The 22,727-nt window shown below is 47.3% G+C and overlaps 1 protein-coding gene across 1 annotated transcript in view; it reads left to right on the forward strand.

Annotated features, from left to right (window-relative positions):
- The window catches only part of CDH16 (cadherin 16), a 469,853-nt gene that overhangs the window by 21,847 nt on the left and 425,279 nt on the right, over positions 1-22,727 (forward strand). The gene's annotated exons all lie outside the window — the stretch shown is intronic.

Genomic DNA, 22,727 nt, shown 5'->3' on the forward strand with positions numbered 1-22,727 from the left:
ATTGAAAATTACCCTTCTTCGGTGCAGCAGAAACTGCATGCATTGTCCACCCGAGTGCACACTTTTAGCCGTGTTAGAGGAGATGATCTTGAAAGTGCGCTTTGCTCAAAGAAGGAAAAAAACTTGTGCAGATTGCATTTTCAAATCGTTGCACGTATTTTCCATTCAAAGAGTGACCGCACACAATACAAGTGCAAGTGTCTGTAGGTGCTTTGTACCCCTGGGGAATTTTCAAAGCATAAGTATGCATGTAGTTTTGCTTTGAAACTCAGTACAAAGCCCGCTAATAAAAAGTACCTGCAGGCATTTGCCCAATGAGGACAGTCTGAAAAATGCCCCCCCAATAACCAGAACTCAGAGTGTTTCGCATGTCAGTTATGCACCAGGGCATTGCCTTTCTTCTGGGAACTCAGGAGTAGAAAAGAAGAAGCTGATAAGGATCTGCATTCATTTTAAACACATTGGTATTTCATAATGAGTAAGTTCATTACAAACCCAACAAACCGAAAATTGACTTAGCTGAAAATATCTGAATATTTTCAGATATTTTTGGTTTGTTAAAAAAAAAACTGGGGCCTCCCCCAGACCTCCCTCGCCCAAGCCCTCCAGAGTTGAAATGGGGCATCCCCAGTCCCACATTTACCCCATATTTATGATCTTCATTGTAGAAAGGGGCAGGGATGACCCCCTGGTTACTCTTGCCCTGCCAACTGCCACTTGTGCAATGGCGCTGGCCGGCTCTGAGGCCCACACCCCTCTGCAGTACAGTCCTGGCCGGCCCTGAGAGAGGGGCCACTTTCTTTTGTACGGTCGTATGCTTTGTGGTGGTGAAATCCTGGCGCTGGCCGGCTCTGAGGCCCACACCACTCTGCAGACGTAGCACTGGCCGGCCCTGAGAGAGGGGCCACTTTCTTTTGTACGGTCGTATGCTTTGTGGTGGTGAAATCCTGGCGCTGGCCGGCTCTGAGGCCCACACCACTCTGCAGTGCAGTCCTGGCCGGCCCTGAGAGAGGGGCCACTTTCTTTTGTACGGTCGTATGCTTTGTGGTGGTGAAATCCTGGCGCTGGCCGGCTCTGAGGCCCACACCACTCTGCAGTACAGTCCTGGGCCGGCCCTGAGAGAGGGGCCACTTTCTTTTGTACGGTCGTATGCTTTGTGGTGGTGAAATCCTGGCGCTGGCCGGCTCTGAGGCCCACACCACTCTGCAGTACAGTCCTGGCCGGCCCTGAGAGAGGGGCCACTTTCTTTTGTACGGTCGTATGCTTTGTGGTGGTGAAATCCTGGCGCTGGCCGGCTCTGAGGCCCACACCACTCTGCAGACGTAGCACTGGCCGGCCCTGAGAGAGGGGCCACTTTCTTTTGTACGGTCGTATGCTTTGTGGTGGTGAAATCCTGGCGCTGGCCGGCTCTGAGGCCCACACCCCTCTGCAGTACAGTCCTGGCCGGCCCTGAGAGAGGGGCCACTTTCTTTTGTACGGTCGTATGCTTTGTGGTGGTGAAATCCTGGCGCTGGCCGGCTCTGAGGCCCACACCCCTCTGCAGTACAGTCCTGGCCGGCCCTGAGAGAGGGGCCACTTTCTTTTGTACGGTCGTATGCTTTGTGGTGGTGAAATCCTGGCGCTGGCCGGCTCTGAGGCCCACACCACTCTGCAGTACAGTCCTGGCCGGCCCTGAGAGAGGGGCCACTTTCTTTTGTACGGTCGTATGCTTTGTGGTGGTGAAATCCTGGCGCTGGCCGGCTCTGAGGCCCACACCACTCTGCAGTACAGTCCTGGCCGGCCCTGAGAGAGGGGCCACTTTCTTTTGTACGGTCGTATGCTTTGTGGTGGTGAAATCCTGGCGCTGGCCTCAGGACTAACCAGCACCTCTGTCCAGGGGGAAGTCAGTGAGAGATTGGATCCTGCCACTTTCTGCATTTATAACCTTGCAGAAAGGATAAGTGAGGGCCAGGGAAGTTCAAGCTGAGTTGTAGGGGGAGGAGTCTGGGGGAAGCCCTGGCTCACTTGTAGCTCTGGTAGGGTACGGGAGCCTGATGAGGCCCCATTTCAGCTCCAATTTTTTTAATGTAATGTTTATTTTGGTCCAGCAAATGAACTGAAACCCAAATTTTTAAAACTCCTGAAACCAAAAATGAACATTTTTGCAATGCACAGCCCTACAATTTGATGCCATAAAAATCTATAAATGGAAAACTGACTTTCATAGAATGTGAAGATGAGAGGTAGCTAAGAAAAGAATAGGTATGAAGGCACAGAGGAAACTGTAAAATTAAACATTTATTTTCCTTTATCGATTTATAAATTAGAGATCCATATAAAACGGGGCACCGTAAAAAAAAACTAAACAATAAAATATTTAAAAAGCATCAGCAGATGCCTAACAATAAAAATCACACAATAAATAAAACATAACATGCACCTACCCCTGTGAATATTATTATTATGACCTGTTCATTATTCAAACTAGTTTAACTAACCAGATGATGACATCCCTGTCCTATCAACTACTAGTCAACTATTACCACGCAGACCCTATGATACACCCAGATCAAGTACAGAAACAAATCTACCATGTAGGGTTAGTGTGGGGGAAAACGAATAGAAAACATTTCCAAGAAAGATTGTCCAGATGATGAAGTAAAGCATGGAGAAAATATGGCAATAGACATCCGATAGGCATACCCGGTTTTCCTGTTTGCCTAGGATCTGTATACAACAGATCCTAGGCAAACAGGCATGCATTGTTGTAGCTGTGGACCCTTGGGCCGAGGCAGGATTGACTCTACCTGCAGGGAGGAGCCTTGCAGGTTCCCACTGTCAGCAGGTGGACCCAGATGAGGCAGAGACTCATCAGGCCAGCCCTCACTCCCCTTGGGTTGACCCTTTGGGTGCAGGTGTCTGGTGGGATTTCTGCTGATGGTAAAAGGTAGGTCTATGGTCGACTATGGTTGTAGGCAGATGGCAGTCAAGCGTATGTGAGGTCCAGGCAGTGGTCAAGGGCAGGCAGCGGTATCCAAGCTCCAGACAATAGTCAGAGGCAGGCAGCAGTCAGGCAATGGTCAAGCTGAAAGTCCATCTGAGGGAGGAGACATGGGACAGATAGGTAGGACAGGGAGGCAAGGACAAGAACAGGCAGGGGCAAGGCTGGAGACAAGCTGATGAAGAACTGAAGACAAGCTGGAGACAAGCTGGATGAAGGACCGAAGACAGGAACACTGGAAGCAACATGCTCTACTCAGGAGTAGTGGGACCTGTTGCTGAAGTAGTGAGGGAAGAAACGAGCGAGCCTTTTATAGGGCTTGGCATATGTCATCATTCTGTGCCACAGGGCTTTTCCCGCCACTGGCCCTTTAAAATGGATGGAGGTCTGCTGTGTGTGTGCCTAAGGAGGAGCGTGTCAGCTGGGCTGGTGGCATCCTGCCGTGCGAAGAAAGCAGAGTTGCTTACCTGTAACAGGTGTTCTCACAGGACAGCAGGATGTTAGCCCTCACATATGGGTGACATCATCAGGATGGAGCCCAATCACAGAACACTTTTGTCAAAGTTTCTAGAACTTTGACTGGCACCTACTGGGCATGCCCAACATGGCACTAACCCTGCATCCAGTAGGAGTCCCCCTTCAGTCTCGTGTATAGCAAGAAGTATGTGCGAAAAATAAAATAACAAATCGTAAGTGAACCCAACTCCGCGGGGTGGCAGGCGGGTTTCATGAGAACTAACAATCTGCTGTCCTGTGAGAACACCTGTTACAGGTAAGCAACTCTGCTTTCTCACAGAACAAGCAGGATGGTAGTCCTCACATATGGGTGAGTAGTGAGCTGAGGATGCCCGAGCAATGCACCAAATGCACCCAAAGACGTGCAATATGCACAACAACAGGGGTGGATTTGGGTAGGAGGGCATCCTGAAAACCCTGAACGGGTCGCTGGTAGGATGTTGGGTAGGTAAGCTGAGAATAAGTTGCGTAGAATAGACTGGCCAAAAATGGAATCTTGCCTGCCAGCCTTATCCAAGTAATAATGGGCTGCAAAGGTATGGAGAGAGCTCCAGGTGACAGCCTTACAAATATCAATAAGTGGCACCGAACAAAGGTGTGCCACTGAGGTTGCCACGGCCCTAACAGAGTGTGCTTTTACACGGTCATGTAGCGGAATGCCCGCTTGCTGGTAGCAAAAGGAGATACAGTCCGCCAACCAGGAGGAAAGGGTCTGTTTTCCCATTGGATTTCCCAATTTAATGTTATCGAAAGAAACAAATAATTGAGTGGACTTCCTGTGGGCTGACGTGCGCTCCAGATAAAAGGCTAGGGCACGTTTGCAGTCCAGGGAATGTAGAGCCTGTTCTCCTCGGTTTGAATGGGGCCTTGGAAAGAAAGTAGATAAAATGATGGATTGATTAAGATTTAATTCCGACACTATCTTTGGTAAAAACTTAGGGTGTGTACAGAGGACCACTCTTTCATGCAGAATTTTAGTGTAAGGCGGGTAGGTGACTAATGCCTCTAACTCACTAACTCTGCGAGCGGATGTTATAGCGAGAAGAAAAATTACTTTCCAGGTGAGATAGCGGAGATCGCAGGAGTGGAGAGGCTCAAACGGAGGTTTCATGAGCCGTCCTAAGACCACGTTAAGGTCCCAAGCAGGGGCCGGAGGGCTCAATGGAGGTTTCAGGTGGAGCAAACCTCTCATGAAGCGTGTGACTAAGGGCTGTGTTGAAATAGAGACATCTCCCACGCTGTTGTGGAAAGCGGCTACCGCCCTGACATGCACTCTTATAGAGGAAGTTTTCAGGCCTGACTCTGACAGGTGCCAGAGATAGTCCAGAAACTTCGCAGTGGAACAAGTGAAGGTGTCTATGGACATGGACGTGCACCGGACCTTAAACCTTTTCCACTTAGAACGATAAGAGCGTCTCGTGGAAGGCTTTCGTGAAGCTACCAGGACTCGGGATACTGACTCTGACAGGTTAAGGGGTTGGAGTATTAACCTTTCAACATCCAGGCCGTCAGGAATAGGGCCTGGAGATTGGGGTGGTGTAGGCACCAGTCGTTTTGAGTTATCAGAAACGGATACTCCCCTAGAGGGATGTGTCGGCGAACTGATAGGTCCCTGAGGATTGGGAACCAGACTTGGCATGGCCAGTGAGGGGCTATCAGAATCATTAAGCCCTTGTCCCTTCGTAACTTCACGAGAGTCTTCGATATGAGTGGAAGTGGAGGGTAGAGGGAAGTAGAGGAGACCGCTGGACCGCGAGAGGGCAAAAGTGTCCCTCAACTGTGAGTGGCGGCTGCGAGTGAGCGAGCAAAAGTTCTCTACTTTGCAGTTGTGGATGGACGTAAAGAGGTCTATTTGTGGATACCCCCAATGTTGGAAGATTGTGTCCGCTACCATGAGGTTGAGAGACCATTTGTGCGGATGGAAGGTTCGACTCAACTTGTCCGCTAGAACATTGTTCACGCCCGCCAAGTAGGTCGCTCTAAGGTACATCAAGTGGGTAAGAGCCCACGCCCATATCTGTGCAGCTTCCTAACACAGAAGGTAGGCGCCTGTTCCCCCTTGCTTGTTGATGTACCACATCGCTACCTGGTTGTCGGTCTGAATCAGGATGGCCTTGTTTGAGAGGCAATCCCGAAAGACTCTGAGGGCATATCTGCTCGCATGAAGCTCCAGGAAATTTATCTGACATTTGGCTTCCTATGAAGACCAGGTTCCTTGAGTCTGCAGGCCGGCAACATGAGCACCCCAACCTATGTTGGAGGTGTCTGTTGTCAGGATAATTAGAGGTTCTGGAATTTGAAACGGAAGGCCTTGAAGAAGATTGGAGAGCTGCATCCACCAGGCCAGCGACAGGTGGAGCAGCTTGGTAACGTGGATAATGCGGGACACTGAATGACAAGCCTGAACCCACTGGGACTTCAGAGTCCATTGCATGACTCTCATAGCGAGGCGTGCCATTGGAGGGACATGTACAAAGGATGCCATGTGACCCAGCAAAATGAGGAAATGACGAGCTGACGTGTAATCTCGATCCTGGAGGCACTGCGCTAGGGACATGAGAGTACGAGCTCTATCCTGAGGGAGGAATGCTTTTGCCTGCACAGTGTCCAGGTCGGCTCCTATGAAGGATAGGGCTTGAGATGGAACTAGGCTAGACTTGGGATAGTTGATCAGAAACCCGAGAGACAGCAATGTATGGAGAGTTAGACGTAAGGAGGCTAGTGCGTCCTTTTGAGTTGGAGCCCTTAACAGCCAATCGTCGAGATAAGGGTAGACATGGACGCATTGACACCTCAGGTAGGCCGTGACCACTACAAGGCACTTGGTAAAGACTCGAGGTGCAGATGCTAGGCCGAAGAGCAGTACCCAGTACTGGAAGTGCCGGGGGCCAACTGGAAGTGAAGGAATTTGCGGTGAGACGGAGTGATCAAGATGTGTGTTTGCATCCTGAAGATCCAGAGAGCAAAGCCAATCTCCTCTTTGCAGAAGAGGAAGTAGAGAGCCCAAGGTTACCATCCTGAACTTTTCCTTCTGTAGATACTTGTTTAAGGCACGCAGCTCCAGGATTGGACGAATGCCTCCTGACTTTTTTGAAATGAGGAAATACTGGGAATAGAACCCCTGCCCCTGCTGGGAGAGGGGCACTGGTTCTATTGCCCGAGACCTCAGAAGGGTTGAAACCTCCTCCTCCAGAACAGAGGAGTGGTCGGATGATCCCATCGGCCGAGGTGGGGAGTCTGCTGGTACTGACAGGAAGTTGAGGTGGTAACCTTGAGTCAGTACAGCGAGTACCCACTGATCTGAATTGGTCGTGTGCCATATGTTGGTGAAGTGGCACAACTGACCGCCGACGGGTGCAGACGGTAGAGGAGGTTGGCTTATGCTCTCCAGCAAGGAGTCAAAATCCAGCAGCTGGGCCTGGTGGAGGAGCTGGCTGAGATTTCTGAGGCCTGGATTGTCTGGCCTGACGTTTCTGGTAAGATCTGGAGGAGCGACCTCGAGTAGCAGAAGGATATCTCCGTGGCTTGAAGGACAGCCGCTTAGAGTCTTTTCAGAATGTCCTTTTAGAGGTGGATGGGAAATCAGAAGGCACCGACGAAAGCTGGTGTAGCGTCTTGTGGTGGTCCTTGAGCTGTGCTACGGTCTCCTGGATTTTGTCCCCGAAGAGATTATCTCCAGCGCAGGGCAGGTCAGCCAACCAGTCCTGTACTTCTGGTCTTAAGTCAGAGGACTTCAGCTAGACCCATCTTCGTGCACTAATCCTGGCTGCGGACACCCTAGAAGCAGGGTCAAAAATGTCATAGGCAGTGCGGACCTCATGCTTGCCAGCATCTAGACCCTTCTGAGCCAGGGCATTGAGTTGTTCCTGAAGCTGGTTGGGTAAAGACTCAGAAAATTCCTGGATCTTTTTGAATAGGTCCCTGTTATACTGGGTCATGTATAACTGGTAGGAAGCAATGCGAGAAATAAGCATTGAGCCATGGAAAACACGACGGCCAAATGCATCCAGGGACCTCTGTTCTTTCCCTGGAGCTATGGAAGAATGAGGCTTAGATCGTCGTGCCTTTTTCTGGGCTGACTCTACAACCACAGAATGGTGATCCAGCTGCAGTTTTTGGAAACCAGGGGTTGTCTGTACCAGGTAGGTGGAATTTGTTTTTCGATTCACCAGTGGTACAGAGCCTGGATGCTCCCAATTCCTCATCAGCAAGTCCAGGAGGACTTCATGAACAGGTATGGACATGATCTCCTTGGGTGTATCTACGAACTGCAGCACTTCCAGCATCTTGTGTCTGGAGTCCTCTTCCGTCTGAAGTTGGAATGGTATGGTTTCAGACATTTCCTTTATAAAATTATTAAAGGTCCTCTGGAGGAGAATGTCTTCTCTCCTCAGGAGGAGATGGTTCTGAAGTAGATCATCAGAATCCTGGGAAGAATCATCGGTCCAAGGATCGTAAGGCTGATCACCGGCTCCCATAGGATCTCCAGAGGGAAGTAATGGTGCTATTCCTGAAGGATCAGGCCTAGGCACTGACAGCATCGGAGGAGGCACCAATGGAGGACGATGCGGTATCAATGGTATCGGTGACATCAATGGGCGAGTCGGTGGCAAGATCCCAGATGGCAAAGGTTCCGGCCTCGGTGTTTCCTCGTCGTCCGATGACAAAGGAATCGGGGTGGAAGGCATTGGACATACCGGTATTATTGGTTCCACCGGTGGAAGGGCACCGATCAAGGAATCCAGCGTGCTGAGTAGCGGTTTGAGCGCCGTGGGAATCGGGTTGGCGATTGGGGCTGGCATCAGTGCCGGCGCCGATGGAGGCTGGAAGCCCTGCAGTGCCTTTCCGATGGATCATCTGATCCAATTCCTCGCGGAAGCCTGGGGCTTGGAACCCCAGCTCCAGAGTAGGAGTCAGTACTGGCATAGCCGGAGGGTCCACCAGTGAAAGTGGAGTTGCGGCTCCCGGCACCAATGAAGGTGGGGAACGCCTCGGTGACCCAGTCACAGAGGAGGATGGGGCCTTCTCTGGATGGGATTTCTTTGTCGGTGGCACTGTCGACATCGATGCCGAGGGCTTGTCTGGATCGGCGGACTGAGCCTTCCGATGATAGTGTCGCTTTTCACGATGTTCTCCTCGGTCCTTCTCCGGAGCTGAAAAGGAAGAAGTCGATGCCTTCGGAGTAGTTGGCGCTGGGTGGACAGTACCGGTGTCCCGCTGCTGGCGAGAGGTCAATGGCACCGGCTCAGATGATGTCGAAGCAATCGATGGAGTCTGTGGCTTTGCCTGAAAAAGAAACTCCATCTTCTCTGAGCGGGCCTTACAGACGTTCAGTGTCATCTGAGCACATTTGGTGCAAGTTAAGACGTCATGGTCCGACCCCAAACACAACACACAGACCCTATGCGGGTCCGTGATGGACATTGTCGGAGGACAATCAGGGCACCGACGAAAACCCGACGCCATGGCCTCGACAAAAATTTAGCTGTGGTGCGGTCAATCGCCGGTAGGCCCCGAAGGGAAAACTCAACGGGAATCATCCGCAAATGAGGGTAAAGCCTTACCTTACAATCACAGACTACGGAATCGATAGGGGGACCCCTATGGGGTAGAATTTTTTTGAAATTTTGGAAATAAGTTCCGTGAGGAAATTCCTGTCAGGAATCTCTAGAGAGCTCCTTAACCCGCGTGGCTACTGCTGCGCGGAAAAAAAGAGACTGAAGGGGGACTCCTACTGGATGCAGGGTTAGTGCCATGCTGGGCATGCCCAGTAGGTGCCAGTCAAAGTTCTAGAAACTTTGACAAAAGTGTTCCGTGATTGGGCTCCATCTTGATGATGTCACCCATATGTTTACTATCCTTGTTGAATGTAACTTTGCTCTTCCTGTTCAAACGATTGTTTTTTGTTACAGTTCCCCAATTCGATGTAAACCGATCTGATATGGTCATTCAACCATGAAGGTCGGTATAGAAAAGTGTTAAATAAATAAATAAATAAATAAATAAATAAATAAATAAAATAAGTGAGGACTACCATCCTGCTTGTCCTGTGAGAATCAGCAGCATCTTACTGCATTGGAGTGCAGCGGCTAGCCGCATAGAGCACCGGCAGTGCATCGAAGCCGGAAGGAAGGACACAGCCAGGAAGATAAGAGCAGTAATCCACGGGAGCAGGCTGCGGCCTGCCAAACATAACTTGCATATATTGTTACTGCTCTTCGTTTGAAAATACAAACCTCAAGTTGCCATCCAAGTAAGTAGACAGGATTGATTTTCCTGAGTTCCCATTATTCAACCTCAGTCATCACAACTTGGGCTAAAGCAGCAGGATTCCACCTTGAATGCTTCTTCAGCATAAGAACATAAGGCTTTCAGCTTTATGGAAGCCCCTGGCAGCAACAATTCAAGACTTTCCCTCCCTAGGAATTAATATAGCATTGTCTGAGGTGCTCTGATAAAAAGAATTCCTCATCCTGCATATTGTGTCGAGGTGCACCTCGCCTGGAATGGTTATAGTATGCTATGTGGGAGTAGTATGACATAAACCTTAAATTACTTGCTGAGAAGCTGATTCAAGAAATCAGCAAGCACACTGGGTTCTATTATTCTGTCATTTTCCATCCTCAGCAAAAAAACTAAAAAAACTGTATTTGAAGAGATAATTGAATCCCACTTGATCTACTGATTTCCCTGATTGTTACTGTACTCCAAACTCTACACTCATAGTATAAAATAAATGAAATGCCCACAGGATTTTTTCACGGTCATAAAGAACTTCCCAATTTTTTTTAATGTACCTGTTTTATGACTTTCATGACTCTTCCCCAATAAAAGCCAGAGGGTTATATAAGGCACAAAGGCACTGGAATGTAAAAGCACTTAATGGATACTATGAAACAGGAAATTATATGTAGCATGTGCCCACATACTGTGAGGCAAGGAAGGCTAGGAGAGACTGATTTTTTTTTTATTAAGGCAAGTTTAATTCTCCTTTTTGTTTTTTGTAAAGTTGTCAAAGAATTTTATAATATCCAGAAAATACATTAACGTTGGATCTCATATCATCCAAGCATAGCAGTCCCTGAAAACCAAGAAATTTTATCTGTGTGATGTTACTCTTATGGGGTTTGTATGGCACGTCCAGCACCAGCAATGCTCAGGTTTTCAGGCTTCAACAGTAGTTCCTTTCTGTTCCTTTGTGTATAGCTCATCACACAATGCTCCTCCTCTCTGCGCTCCCCCCCCCCCCCAATCTTTCCTCCAGTTCTCATACAAGAAAGATTAGACTGTAGAGTATCTTTACAAATAACAAAATTAGAAAAAGGATCATGGGAAACCCACCTCAGAGCTGGAAAAAAAATTCAAGAGCACACTGATACACTTCAGTCAGCAAAGGACAGGGACATCCATCATATACCCTTGGGGGTAAAAGCCATTTAGACTTCTAGTTCAGCAAGGTCAGTATTGGTGACTGTAACTTGTGAGAGCAAACAAAACATTTTTCACTTTCGCTACCTGGAGAGTATTTTCCTGTAGTCAGTATTGATAACATTGTTAGGTGGTGCTTACTATGCACAGTATACTGGGAATGCTGTTATAGGAATAAGAACATAAGAAAATGCCATACTGGGTCAGACCAAGGGTCCATCAAGCCCAGCATCCTGTTTCCAACAGTGGCCAATCCAGGCCATAAGAACCTGGCAAGTACCCAAAAGCTAAGTCTATTCCATGTTACCATTGCTAATGGCGGTGGCTATTCTCTAAGTGAACCTAATAGCAGGTAATGGACTTCTCCTCCAAGAACTTATCCAATCCTTTTTTAAACACAGCTATACTAACTGCACTAACCACATCCTCTGGCAACAAATTCCAGAGGTTAATTGTGCGTTAAGTAAAAAAGAACTTTCTCCGATTAGTTTTAAATGTGCCCTATGCTAACTTCATGGAGTGCCCCCTAGTCTTTCCAAAAGAGTAAATAACCGATTCACATCTACCCGTTCTAGACCTCTCATAATTTTAAACATCTCTTATCATATCCCCCCCTCAGCCGTCTCTTCTCCAAGCTGAAAAGTCCTAACCTCTTTAGTCTTTCCTCATAGGGGAGTTGTTCCATTCCCCTTATTTTGGTAGCCCTTCTCTGTACCTTCTCCATCGCAATTATATCTTTTTTGAGATGCGGCGACCAGAATTGTACACAGTATTCAAGGTGCGGTCTCACCATGGAGCGATAAAGAGGCATTATAACATTTTCCGTTTTATTCACCATTCCCTTTCTAATAATTCCCAACATTCTGTTTGCTTTTGTGACTGCCGCAGCACACTGAACTGACAATTTCAATGTGTTATCCACTATGACGCCTAGATCTCTTTCTTGGGTTGTAGCACCTAATATGGAACCCAACATTGTGTAATTATAGCATGGGTTATTTTTCCCTATATGCATCACCTTGCACTTATCCACATTAAATTTCATCTCCCATTTGGATGCCCAATTTTCCAGTCTCACAAGGTCTTCCTGCAATTTATCACAATCTGCTTGTGATTTAACTACTCTGAACAATTTTGTGTCATCTGCAAATTTGATTATCTCACTTATCGTATTTCTTTCCAGATCATTTATAAATATATTGAAAGTAAGGGTCCCAAAACAGATCCCTGAGGCACTCCACTGTCCACTCCCTTCCACTGAGAAAATTGTCCATTTAATCCTACTGTCTGTTTCCTGTCTTTTAGCCAGTTTGCAATCCACGAAAGGACATTGCCACCTATCCCATGACTTTTTACTTTTCCTAGAAGCCTCTCATCAGGAACTTTGTCAAACGCCTTCTACATCTACCGGTTCACCTTTATCCACATGTTTATTAACTCCTTCAAAGAAGTGAGCATACTGCTCCCAGCATCCCCCGGGAGAGGAGTCAAGAGGTCATCACGAGCGATCCAGGGATTGACTTCCACAGCCCAGCTTACAGAGGCCCCGCAAGGTTTGCAGTAGAGGAGGACCGGAAGGCTCATCTGCATACTGCTCCCAGCATCCCCCGGGAGAGGAGTCCAGAGGTCACCGCGAGCGATCCAGGGATTGACTTCCACAGCCCAGCTTCCAGAGGCCCCGCAAGGTTTGCAGTAGAGGAGGACCGGAAGGCTCATCTGCATACTGCTCCCAGCATCCCCCGGGAGAGGAGTCCAGAGGTCACCGCGAGCGATCCAGGGATTGACTTCCACAGCCCAGCTTCCAGAGGCCCCAGCAAGGTTTGCAGTAGAGGAGGACCGGAAGGCTCATCTGCATACTGCTCCCAGCATCCCCCGGGAGAGGAGTTCAGAGGTCACCGCGAGCGATCCAGGGATTGACTTCCACAGCCCAGCTTCCAGAGGCCCCGCAAGGTTTGCAGTAGAGGAGGACCGGAAGGCTCATCTGCATACTGCTCCCAGCATCCCCCGGGAGAGGAGTTCAGAGGTCACCGCGAGCGATCCAGGGATTGACTTCCACAGCCCAGCTTCCAGAGGCCCCGCAAGGTTTGCAGTAGAGGAAGACCGGAAGGCTCATCTGCATACTGCTCCCAGCATCCCCCGGGAGAGGAGTCCAGAGGTCACTGCGAGCGATCCAGGGATTGACTTCCACAGCCCAGCTTCCAGAGGCCCCGCAAGGTTTGCAGTAGAGGAGGACCGGAAGGCTCATCTGCATACTGCTCCCAGCATCCCCCGGGAGAGGAGTCCAGAGGTCACCGCGAGCGATCCAGGGATTGACTTCCACAGCCCAGCTTCCAGAGGCCCCGCAAGGTTTGCAGTAGAGGAGGACCGGAAGCGCACGCCGGTCCTTCCATTACCTGAGTGAAGGTTAATTTAACCGTGGTTTAAGAGGATTGGTAAGTATAGTTTTCAGAAATTTTTGGGCTTATAAAAGTGTGGTGAAAGGTAAAATTAAGGGATATATTCTTTAGAGTTTGTTTGTGTCTGAGGTAAAAAGCAAGCCAGAGATAGTTAATTCTAGTGTCTGTCTTTCCCACCCATTCAACCCTTGATTTTTAGGCACAAGACACTTTCTCATTAAAAATCAATCAGGATCTTATCTAAAACATAATATTGTACCAGCCCTTATTGAAAGTTTAATCATCCCCTTGTAGGACACTAGCTGATTAATTACTAATTTCACCTGTAAATTTAAAGTACTCTCATTCCAACTCCCTTAGTATCCTAAGCTTAACTAGGAACTCAATAAAACTAAGATGAAGGCAGCAGTCCAGCAGCAAGAGGGGGGCTTTCCAGTCTTTTGCATTGAGTGTCACATATATGATTTTTTACCCACCGGTGAGAGATTGTATGTGTGCACTCGGTGCAAAGAGCTCCTGGCTCTCAGGGAACAAGTCCGATCTCTGGCGGCTAGAGGGAGACAGAGAGGTACATTGACGAGACCTTCAGGGACATAGTAGCCAAGTCCCAAATCCATTCTGGCAGCCCCAGTGCTGCCTTGGATCATTAAGGTCTCCCAATAGGAGAACATCACCCTGGTGTAGCAGGAAGTGATCCTGTAGCAAGGACCTGCTCTCCAGGTGATGTATTGTCCTCTCGCACTGAGGACAAATCTCCCAGGGCTACTGCCCAGGAGGGAAGGGTTAGGCCGGCCATCATAGTTGGTGATTCGATTATTAGAAATGTAGATAGCAGGGTGGCTGGTGGACGTGAAGTCCGCCTGGTAACTTGCCTGCCTGGTGCGAAGGTGGCAGACCTCACGCGTCACCTAGATAGGATTATAGACAGTGCTGGGGAGGAGCTGGTTGTCGTGGTACATGTGGGCACCAACGACATAGGAAAATGTGGGAGAGAGGTTCTGGAAGCCAAATTTAGGATTTTAGGTAGGAAGCTGAAATCCAGAACCTCTAGGGTGGCATTCTCTGAAATGCTTCCTGTTCCACGTGCAGGTCCCCAGAGGCAGGCAGAGCTCCAGAGTTTCAATGCGTGGATGAGACGATGGTGCAGGGAAGAGGGATTCAGCTTTGTAAGGAACTGGGGAAACTTTTGGGGAAAGGGGAGACTTTTCTGAAAGGATGGGCTCCACCTTAACCAGAGTGGAACCAAGCTGCTGGCACTAACTTTCAAAAAGGAGATAGAGCAGCTTTTAAACTAGAACAAGGGGGAAAGCAGACAGTCACTCAGCAGTGCATGGTTCAGAGAAATGTATCCTTGAAGGATACTAATGAAACAGGAGAGTTAGAGCATCCCAACAGAGAGGTTCCATTAAATGCAAACATAGTTCATATACCTATATGTAAAAAATCACCAAAGCTAATGATTTCCGAATTATCCCAAACAACTGAAAAGCAGGTTGTTAAAACAAGCAAAAACCAAATGTCTGTGTGCCAATGCCAGAAGTCTAAGTAGTAAGATGGGAGAGTTAGAGTGTATAGCAGCAAATGATGAGATTGACATAATTGGCATCACAGAGACTTGGTAGAAGGAGGATAACCAATGGGACAGTGCTATATCAGGGTACAAATTATATCGCAATGATAGGGAGGATCAACTTGGTGGGGGTGTGAAACTTTATGTCCAGGAGGGTATAGAGTCCAACAGGATAAAGATCATACAAGAGACTAAATGCTCAGTAGAATCTATATGGGTAGAAATCCCATGTGTATTGGGTAAGAGTATAGTGATAGGAGTATACTACCGTCCACCTGGACAAAATGGTCAGACAGATGATGAAATGCTAAGAGAAATCAGGGAAGCAAACCAGTTTGGCAGTGCAATAATAATGGGAGATTTCAATTACCCCAATATTGACTGGGTAAATGTAACATCAGGACTTGCTAGAGACATAAAGTTCCTGGATGTAATAAATGATTGCTTCATGGAGCAATTGGTTCAGGAACCAACAAGAGAGGGAGCTATTTTAGATTTAATTCTTAGTGGAACGCAAGGTTTGGTGAGAGAAGTAAAGGTGGTGGGGCCACTAGGCAACAGTGATCATAACATGATCAAATTTAAACTAATAACTGGAAGGGGGACAATAAGTAAATCTGCAGCTCTAACACTAAATTTTAAAAAGGGAAACTTTGATAAAATGAGAAAAATAGTTAGAAAAAAACTGAAAGGTGCAGCTGCAAAGGTTAAAAGTGTTCAACAGGCATGAACATTGTTTAAAAATACAATCCTAGAGGCACAGTCCATATGTATTCCGCACATTAAGAAAGGTGGAAGGAAGGCAAAACGATTACCATCATGGTTAAAAGGTGAGGAGAAAGAGGCTATTTTAGCCAAAAAAACATCCTTCAAAAATTGGAAGACGGATCCATCTGAAGAAAATAGGATAAAACATAAGCATTGTCAAGCTAAGTGTAAAACATTGATAAGACAGGCGAAGAGAGAATTTGAAATGAAATTGGCCATAGAGGCAAAAACTCATAATAAAAACTTTTAAAAATATATCCAAAGCACGAAACCTGTGAGGGAGTCGGTTGGACCATTAGATGACAGAGGGGTTAAAGGGGCTCTTAGGGAAGATAAGGCCATTGCAGAAAGACTAAATGAATTCTTTGCCTCAGTGTTTACTAATGAGGATGTTGGGGAGAATCCAGTTCCTGAGATGGTTTTCAGGGGTGATGACTCAGACGAACTGAACGAAATCACTGTGAACCTGGAAGATGTAGAGACCAGATTGATAAACTAAAGTGTAGCAAATCATCTGGACCGGATGGTATGCATCCTAGCGTACTGAAGGAACTAAAAAATGAAATTTCTGATCTATTAGTTAAAATTTATAACCTATCATTAAAATCATCCATTGTACCTGAAGACTGGAGGGTGGCCAATGTAACCCCAATATTTAAAAAAGGCTCCAGGGGCGATCTGGGTAACTATAGACCAGTGAGCCTGACTTCAGTGCCGGGAAAAATAGTGGCAGACTGTGATACATTGCAGGAGGACCTTGCAAGACTTGAAGATTGGGCATCCAAATGGCAGATGAAATTTAATGTGGACAAGTGCAAGGTGTTGCGTATAGGGAAAAATAACCGTTGCTGTAGTTACACGATGTTAGGTTCCATATTAGGAGCTACCACCCAGGAAAAAGATCTAGGCATCATAGTGGATAATACTTTAAAATCGTCAGCTCAGTGTGCTGCAGCAGTCAAAAAGCAAATAGAATGTTAGGAATTATTAGGAAGGGAATGGTTAATAGAACGGAAAATGTCATAATGCCTCTATATCGCTCCATGGTGAGACCACACCTTGAATACTGTGTACAATTCTGGTCGCCGCATCTCAAAAAAGATATAGTTACGATGGAGAAGGTACAGAGAAGGGCAACCAAAATGATAAAGGGGATGGAACAGCTTCCCTATGAGGAAAGGCTGAAGAGGTTAGGGCTGTTCAGCTTGGAGAAGAGACGGCTGAGGGGGGATATGATAGAGGTCTTTAAGATCATGAGAAGTCTTGAACGAGTAGATGTGATTCGGTTATTTTCACTTTCGAATAATAGAAGGACTAGGGGGCATTCCATGAAGTTAGCAAGTAGCAGATTTAAGACTAATCGGAGAAAATTCTTTTTCACTCAACGCACAATAAAGCTCTGGAATTTGTTGCCAGAGGATGTGGTTAGTGCAGTTAGTGTAGCTGGGTTCAAAAAAGGTTTGGATAAGTTCTTGGAGGAGAAGTCCATTAATGGCTATTAATCAATTTTACTTAGGGAATAGCCACTGCTATTAATTGCATCAATAGCATGGGATCTTCTTAGTGTTTGGGTAATTGCCAGGTTCTTGTGGCCTGGTTTTGGCCTCTGTTGGAAACAGGATGCTGGGCTTGATGGACCCTTGGTCTGACCCAGCATGGCAATTTCTTATGTTCTTATATGGCGGTTAAAGTGAAGAGTCAAAACAATGTGTATCAAATGGGTGGAGTTGAAATGATGGAAGTTTCGTTTTTGGAGGAGGAATGCTTAGATGGAATATTAAATGCATATTGAAAAAGGTATGTTTTTAGAGCTTTTTTAAAGTGGTGGGGATTTGATATCAAACGGAGAGGGTTAGGTAGTGAATTCCAAAGAGATGGTCCTGCTATCGAGAATGCTCTCTTTCTGGTAATATCTAATCTGGCCTGTCGTGGTTGCTAAGGGAATAGGAATGTGTCTAACGTCCTTTAAATGTATTAGTGAATTCACAATGTGTCTGGTAGTGGCCTACCGTGGTCTGATCGAATTCTCAATAAAGTTTTTGTTGATTTTTTTTTTTTTGTGAAAGTGGCACCTGCCTATAAATTAAGGGATGAGCTAGGGGTGGGTTGGCGAGGGGTGGGAGGGTTGGGAAAACAAACAGTTTAACTTCAGTTAGTCAGCCAGAGTGACTCACTGCTCTTGATTAACAAATGTTGGTCCCTATTCAAACCCAATCACACTACCTCAACACCTTTCCAAGGTGAGTAACTGAGCTGAACTATTCAACTTTTTTACTTAGGTATACACTGCTCCTAGCTTATTTCTAGCTTCTGGCTACTTTTTTTTTTTTTGGGGGGGGGGGGGGTCTTTTCAATACAAACACTCAGTTCTGCAGACTTTTAAAAATAAACACACTACCTACTGCTTACTAGCTACCTTATTGACTATTTAAAAATACAAACAGTCTAACTTGTTTATTCACTGCCTTTCTGACTATTAAAGGCACAAACACACTAAATAATATTCCCAAATAGTTAGCTTTGCCCCAATACTTTAAAAAAAGACAATGTCCCAAGCAAAAACTTACTGATTCCTTTCAGCCACCAGCAAGGTGATCTTCTCCTCTCAGTGAAGGTCTTTGCTTCATCTCTTTGACAGTATTGAAGGGTCTCATATTTTAAGGAATTTTCATGTATTCTATTGAGGATTTGTTTCTTGGTTTTGGACTAACAGTTTCTGAAGACAAAGAGAAGGCACAATTCTGCCCATCATGCTCTGCAGTAGGGATGTGCAGCCAAAAAAATTTCATTGCATTCGTGATACGTATTCGTCGGGGGTCATTTCCGTTGCATTCGGACGTATGGAGAATCCGATACGTCGATATGTGAATTCGTTTTCCGGTTCCCATTAAAGTCAATGGGGGAAGGATTTCCAGCCTATTTTTGGCTGCAGAATTGGGGTTTTATTATCAATTTTCATGAAACTTCTGGGGAGCAATCACCACAACAACAAAAGAGCTTCAAGGTACTTAGACTGTGGCAAAGTGGCACCAAAGTGGCATGAATAGCCTAAGGCACTGTAAAGGTGCAAAGGGGTACCAGAAGTGGCAAGAGTGCTTTAACAGAGGCACAAAGCAGCAGTGAGAATGTCAAAAACACACCACAGCTTCAAAAGAGAGCACCGATAGCAGATGCATGAACCGAAGGCAGCACGACAAGCAAAGCGGCAAGACAAGTGGCATTGACATCCAACAGCACAATGAAGGGGGAACATAGCAAGCAGATAGACTAGCACCAACACACTGAGGAACCATGAGAGTGGCAAGAACACCACAAGGAGCTAAGTGAGTCATCTGGTGTATGGCAGCAAAGCAGAGTGGCAGAAAGCTGATAGGGGCAAGACAGGCTGGCAGAGTGGAGGTAGTCTGGTCCCTGTGGTTTTGATAGGGGAAAGACAGGCTGGCACAGGAGACAGTTCCCTTTCCTTTGTGCAGGAAAGAACTCCCTAGAACGGGTTCACCCCTAGAGTGGGGTGTTTCCGTTGGCGTCTAGTGAATTCCGTTGGCGTCTAGTGAATACTGACTGTACTTACGCACTTCAGCTGATGACAAAGGAACTTGAAGAGCTCTCAGAAATAAGAATACTGCTACTCAAGTCCAAATCTGCAATATCAACCTATGTTGACTTTGTACCGTACAGTGCCTCTATAAGCAATGAGAACACAGAGGATGAACTAGAGTACAACTACCACCAGTTTTCTATATGACTAGAAACATTAATGTAGCAACAAAGAAACAGCTTGGGAAAATGGCCCGTATTATGAAGGTCATGAAAACTATAGATTAGCTCCAAGCTGGTCAGACAGGCACAGCGTTAGAGGTCGAACCCTGGTAGGGACATAAGGCCTGGATGAACAGGCACAGCAATCGAGGTCAAACACTTGTAGGAACACAAGGCCTGGATGAACAGGCTCAGCAATCGAGGTCAAACATTTGTAGGAACACAAGGCCTGGATGAACAGGCACAGCAATCGAGGTCAAACACTTGAAGGAACACAAGGCCTGGATGAATAGGCACAGCAATCGAGGTCAAACACTTGAAGGAACACAAGGCCTGGACAGTTGACGGTCAGGCACAGCGTTTCATGTCAGGTACATGTGCTGCAGTGCTTATATTATCTGGAGCATAGGAGGCAATTGGAGCTGCTGCAAGGCTTTGAATTGCTTTTATTCATCTTGCCATTCACAGGGAAAATTTGGAAACCCAAGCAAAGGCAGGTTTACTTTAAAAAAAAAACACTAGCATTTCCATCAACTCTGGTTGATGGAGCCTTCACCGCCTTGAGCGGTGAGGGCTCATGATATCCCCTGTTATTGAAAAAAGACACGTTCACTGGGCACATTGGTTGGTGGACATGACAGATATCGCTGAGCCACTTTGGATAGGTGTGGCCAGACAGTGGAATTGTGTGCCCAATATGCCAGCGGATCTGTCTGCATTTTCTCTATTGGCTCTGAGAGATACTGTGTCACTGACAGCTGTGCTGCTGTCTCCTGTGCTTGGGCGGGCTCAGAGTCACTCAATCCAGCTGCTTTCTCTCTCGCCCGTTGCACAACTGATGAATCTTTATGGGCAACATGCCTTGGGCGTTCTGACGTGGAGGAGGAGGTACTATCTGTCGCTGACACAGTGCTGCTCCTGCTTGGGCTAGCAGCACAACTCTGACGTGCCTGCTGTTTCCACCTCTGCTTCAAGACTAATCTGTCTCCGCCTATGGCGCTCCTGTTCACGGATCTTTGCTAACAGCAGCTCCTTCACATATGACAGACAATTGGACTGTAGGGAGAGTTTACCTTCCACACGGGGATCACAGACAGAGGTGTATGTGCAGTCGTCTGTTAAAGGCCTTAATCTGTCTTTCACCTGCTGCTGCAAAACGTCCAGACACTGCAGCACCTCAAAAGTCATTCCCTCTTCCTGTTTAAAGGCCTCCAAATGTTCATCCAGGAAATTAACTATAGGGATGATGTCAGCCAAGGTAGCACTTCTGGAACTCAGCTCCTCCGTGACATCCTTGAAGGGCTGCAGGATTTTTACCAGCTGACTCATGACTAACCAATCATGATGCCCTAGGGGATTCTGCACACCTATGTCCATTGTACCAGAAAGTTCATGAAGGGGTGTCTGCAGCTCCAGTAACCTCTCCAGCATCATAAATGTGGAATTCCACCGGGTGGCAATGTCTTGAATGAGACGCTTGTGAGGCATATCCAAATCAGTCTGCTTTTGTCGGAGAACCTGCCCCGCCTTGACACTTCTGTGGAAGTGTGCTGCTATGTTCCTGCACTTCTGTATTAACCTATGCAGGTATTCATTCTCTTTTTCATTGGACTCCAAGCCCAGAGCTGACTTCACTACCAGGTGCAGAGTGTGTGCAAAACATCGGATGTTCTTAAACCGCCCATCGGTTATTGCCTTCACCATGTTTGCACCATTGTCTGTGACAAAGAACCCTGCCTGCGTTTTCCTGTCTCGCTGGTGTAGTTGCCAGCATCTGTCTGATGCATGCTAAAATATTGGCAGCGGTATGGGACTGGTCCGTCAGGTGGGTGTGCAGTAAAGCCCACCTCCACCCTGATACATCTTCAGTAATAGAGCTGCTGGCTGCCCCTGCCTCAGCCATGTCCCACCAGTGTGCTGTCAGAGAGAGGTAAGAGTGTGCAGCATTCATGGCGGTCCAGATATCGCAGGTGAAATGCACTCTTCCGTCTGCCTTAGCTAGCAGTGCTTGCATGCGACTGCGACACAGCTTGTACAGGCTGGGGATGACCTTTCTACTAAATGTGGTTCTGCATGGGATTTTGTAATTTGGAAGTAAGACCTTCAAAAAACGCTTGAAACCCACATTCTGCACTAGCTGCAAGGGCTGGTCATCAAGGGCAATCATTTCCCCAATGGTCCTGGTTACAACTTTTGAGGCTGCCTGCCTCCTACCCCGGGATAGCGTTACCGCACTCCACCCCATTTCCTCTATGGTGGATTGTCGCTTCCGCCACATGTCAGGGGGTTGCTGGCCTGCCGCCTGACTGCTAGAAGGGGATGAGGGCATGGGCTGACTCTGCTGCTTTCCTACCACTGCACACTGGTTGGAAGGGGTCCCCCGACTGGAACTGCCACCATCCCCAGATGGCAGTAATCTTGTTGGGTGTTGCCTCTTCATATGATGGTTCATGCCAAAGTTAGATAGATGTCCCATTTGCTTGCCTCTGCTAATATCCCTGGCACAGTAATTACACCGAGCATAACGCGGGTCTTCCGTCACTTTAAAGTGTTTCCAGATCGGAGATGTCTTTCGTGATCCTCCCCTCTCTAACACCTTGGGGGTGGATGCTGGCACTGGAGTTGAGGTAGTGGGTGCACCCTGAGAAGCAGTGCCAGAGGGGGCATCAGTCACCCTCTGTGCTTGTACTGACTGCTCTTCCTCCTCCTCATTATCACTGTCATCTCTCCCCTGCTGCACATTTCTGGAGGCTAAGACAGGACTAACTGATTCCACCGAAGATTCGTCAGCTATTACTTCTTCTGTTTCTGATGAGAATCTCACACAAGAAGATTCTTCATCTGAATCAGAAGCAAACAGTGACCTCGCTACCTTATCAACGCTAAGTGTTAGTCGAGACTTCTGTCCCCCTGCTGCTTTTGGGTGTCTACATTTTGTCTGGCATGACTCTGCCTCCCTTTCCCTCACCTCCAAAACTACAGGGCCAGAAACAAGTGGTGGCGATGGCGATGTATCATGGTCAGATTTCATTTTTTTTGGCATGGAACTGCCATCCCCTACAAAGAGTTTAGAGTGCGACAGTTGCCTTTTTAGCTGTACTGGTGGTGTTGCACTAGTGTCTTTTGAGGTGCCTCCTCTGCCAGTCCCAATCACTCGATTACATCTCTCTTTCCCTTACATTATGGATTTAATGTGACTGAGTAGTAACACTGCCCACTGTCACGGTGCCTGGCTGTGCACTAATGTGTGTGGCGTGCACACAGAAGCTGCTTGCTTGCAAGCACAAAAGAGGCAGACTCCCTGGGCACT

This window comes from Rhinatrema bivittatum, chromosome 7, assembly GCF_901001135.1.
Source record: "Rhinatrema bivittatum chromosome 7, aRhiBiv1.1, whole genome shotgun sequence".
Classification (NCBI taxonomy): domain Eukaryota; kingdom Metazoa; phylum Chordata; class Amphibia; order Gymnophiona; family Rhinatrematidae; genus Rhinatrema; species Rhinatrema bivittatum.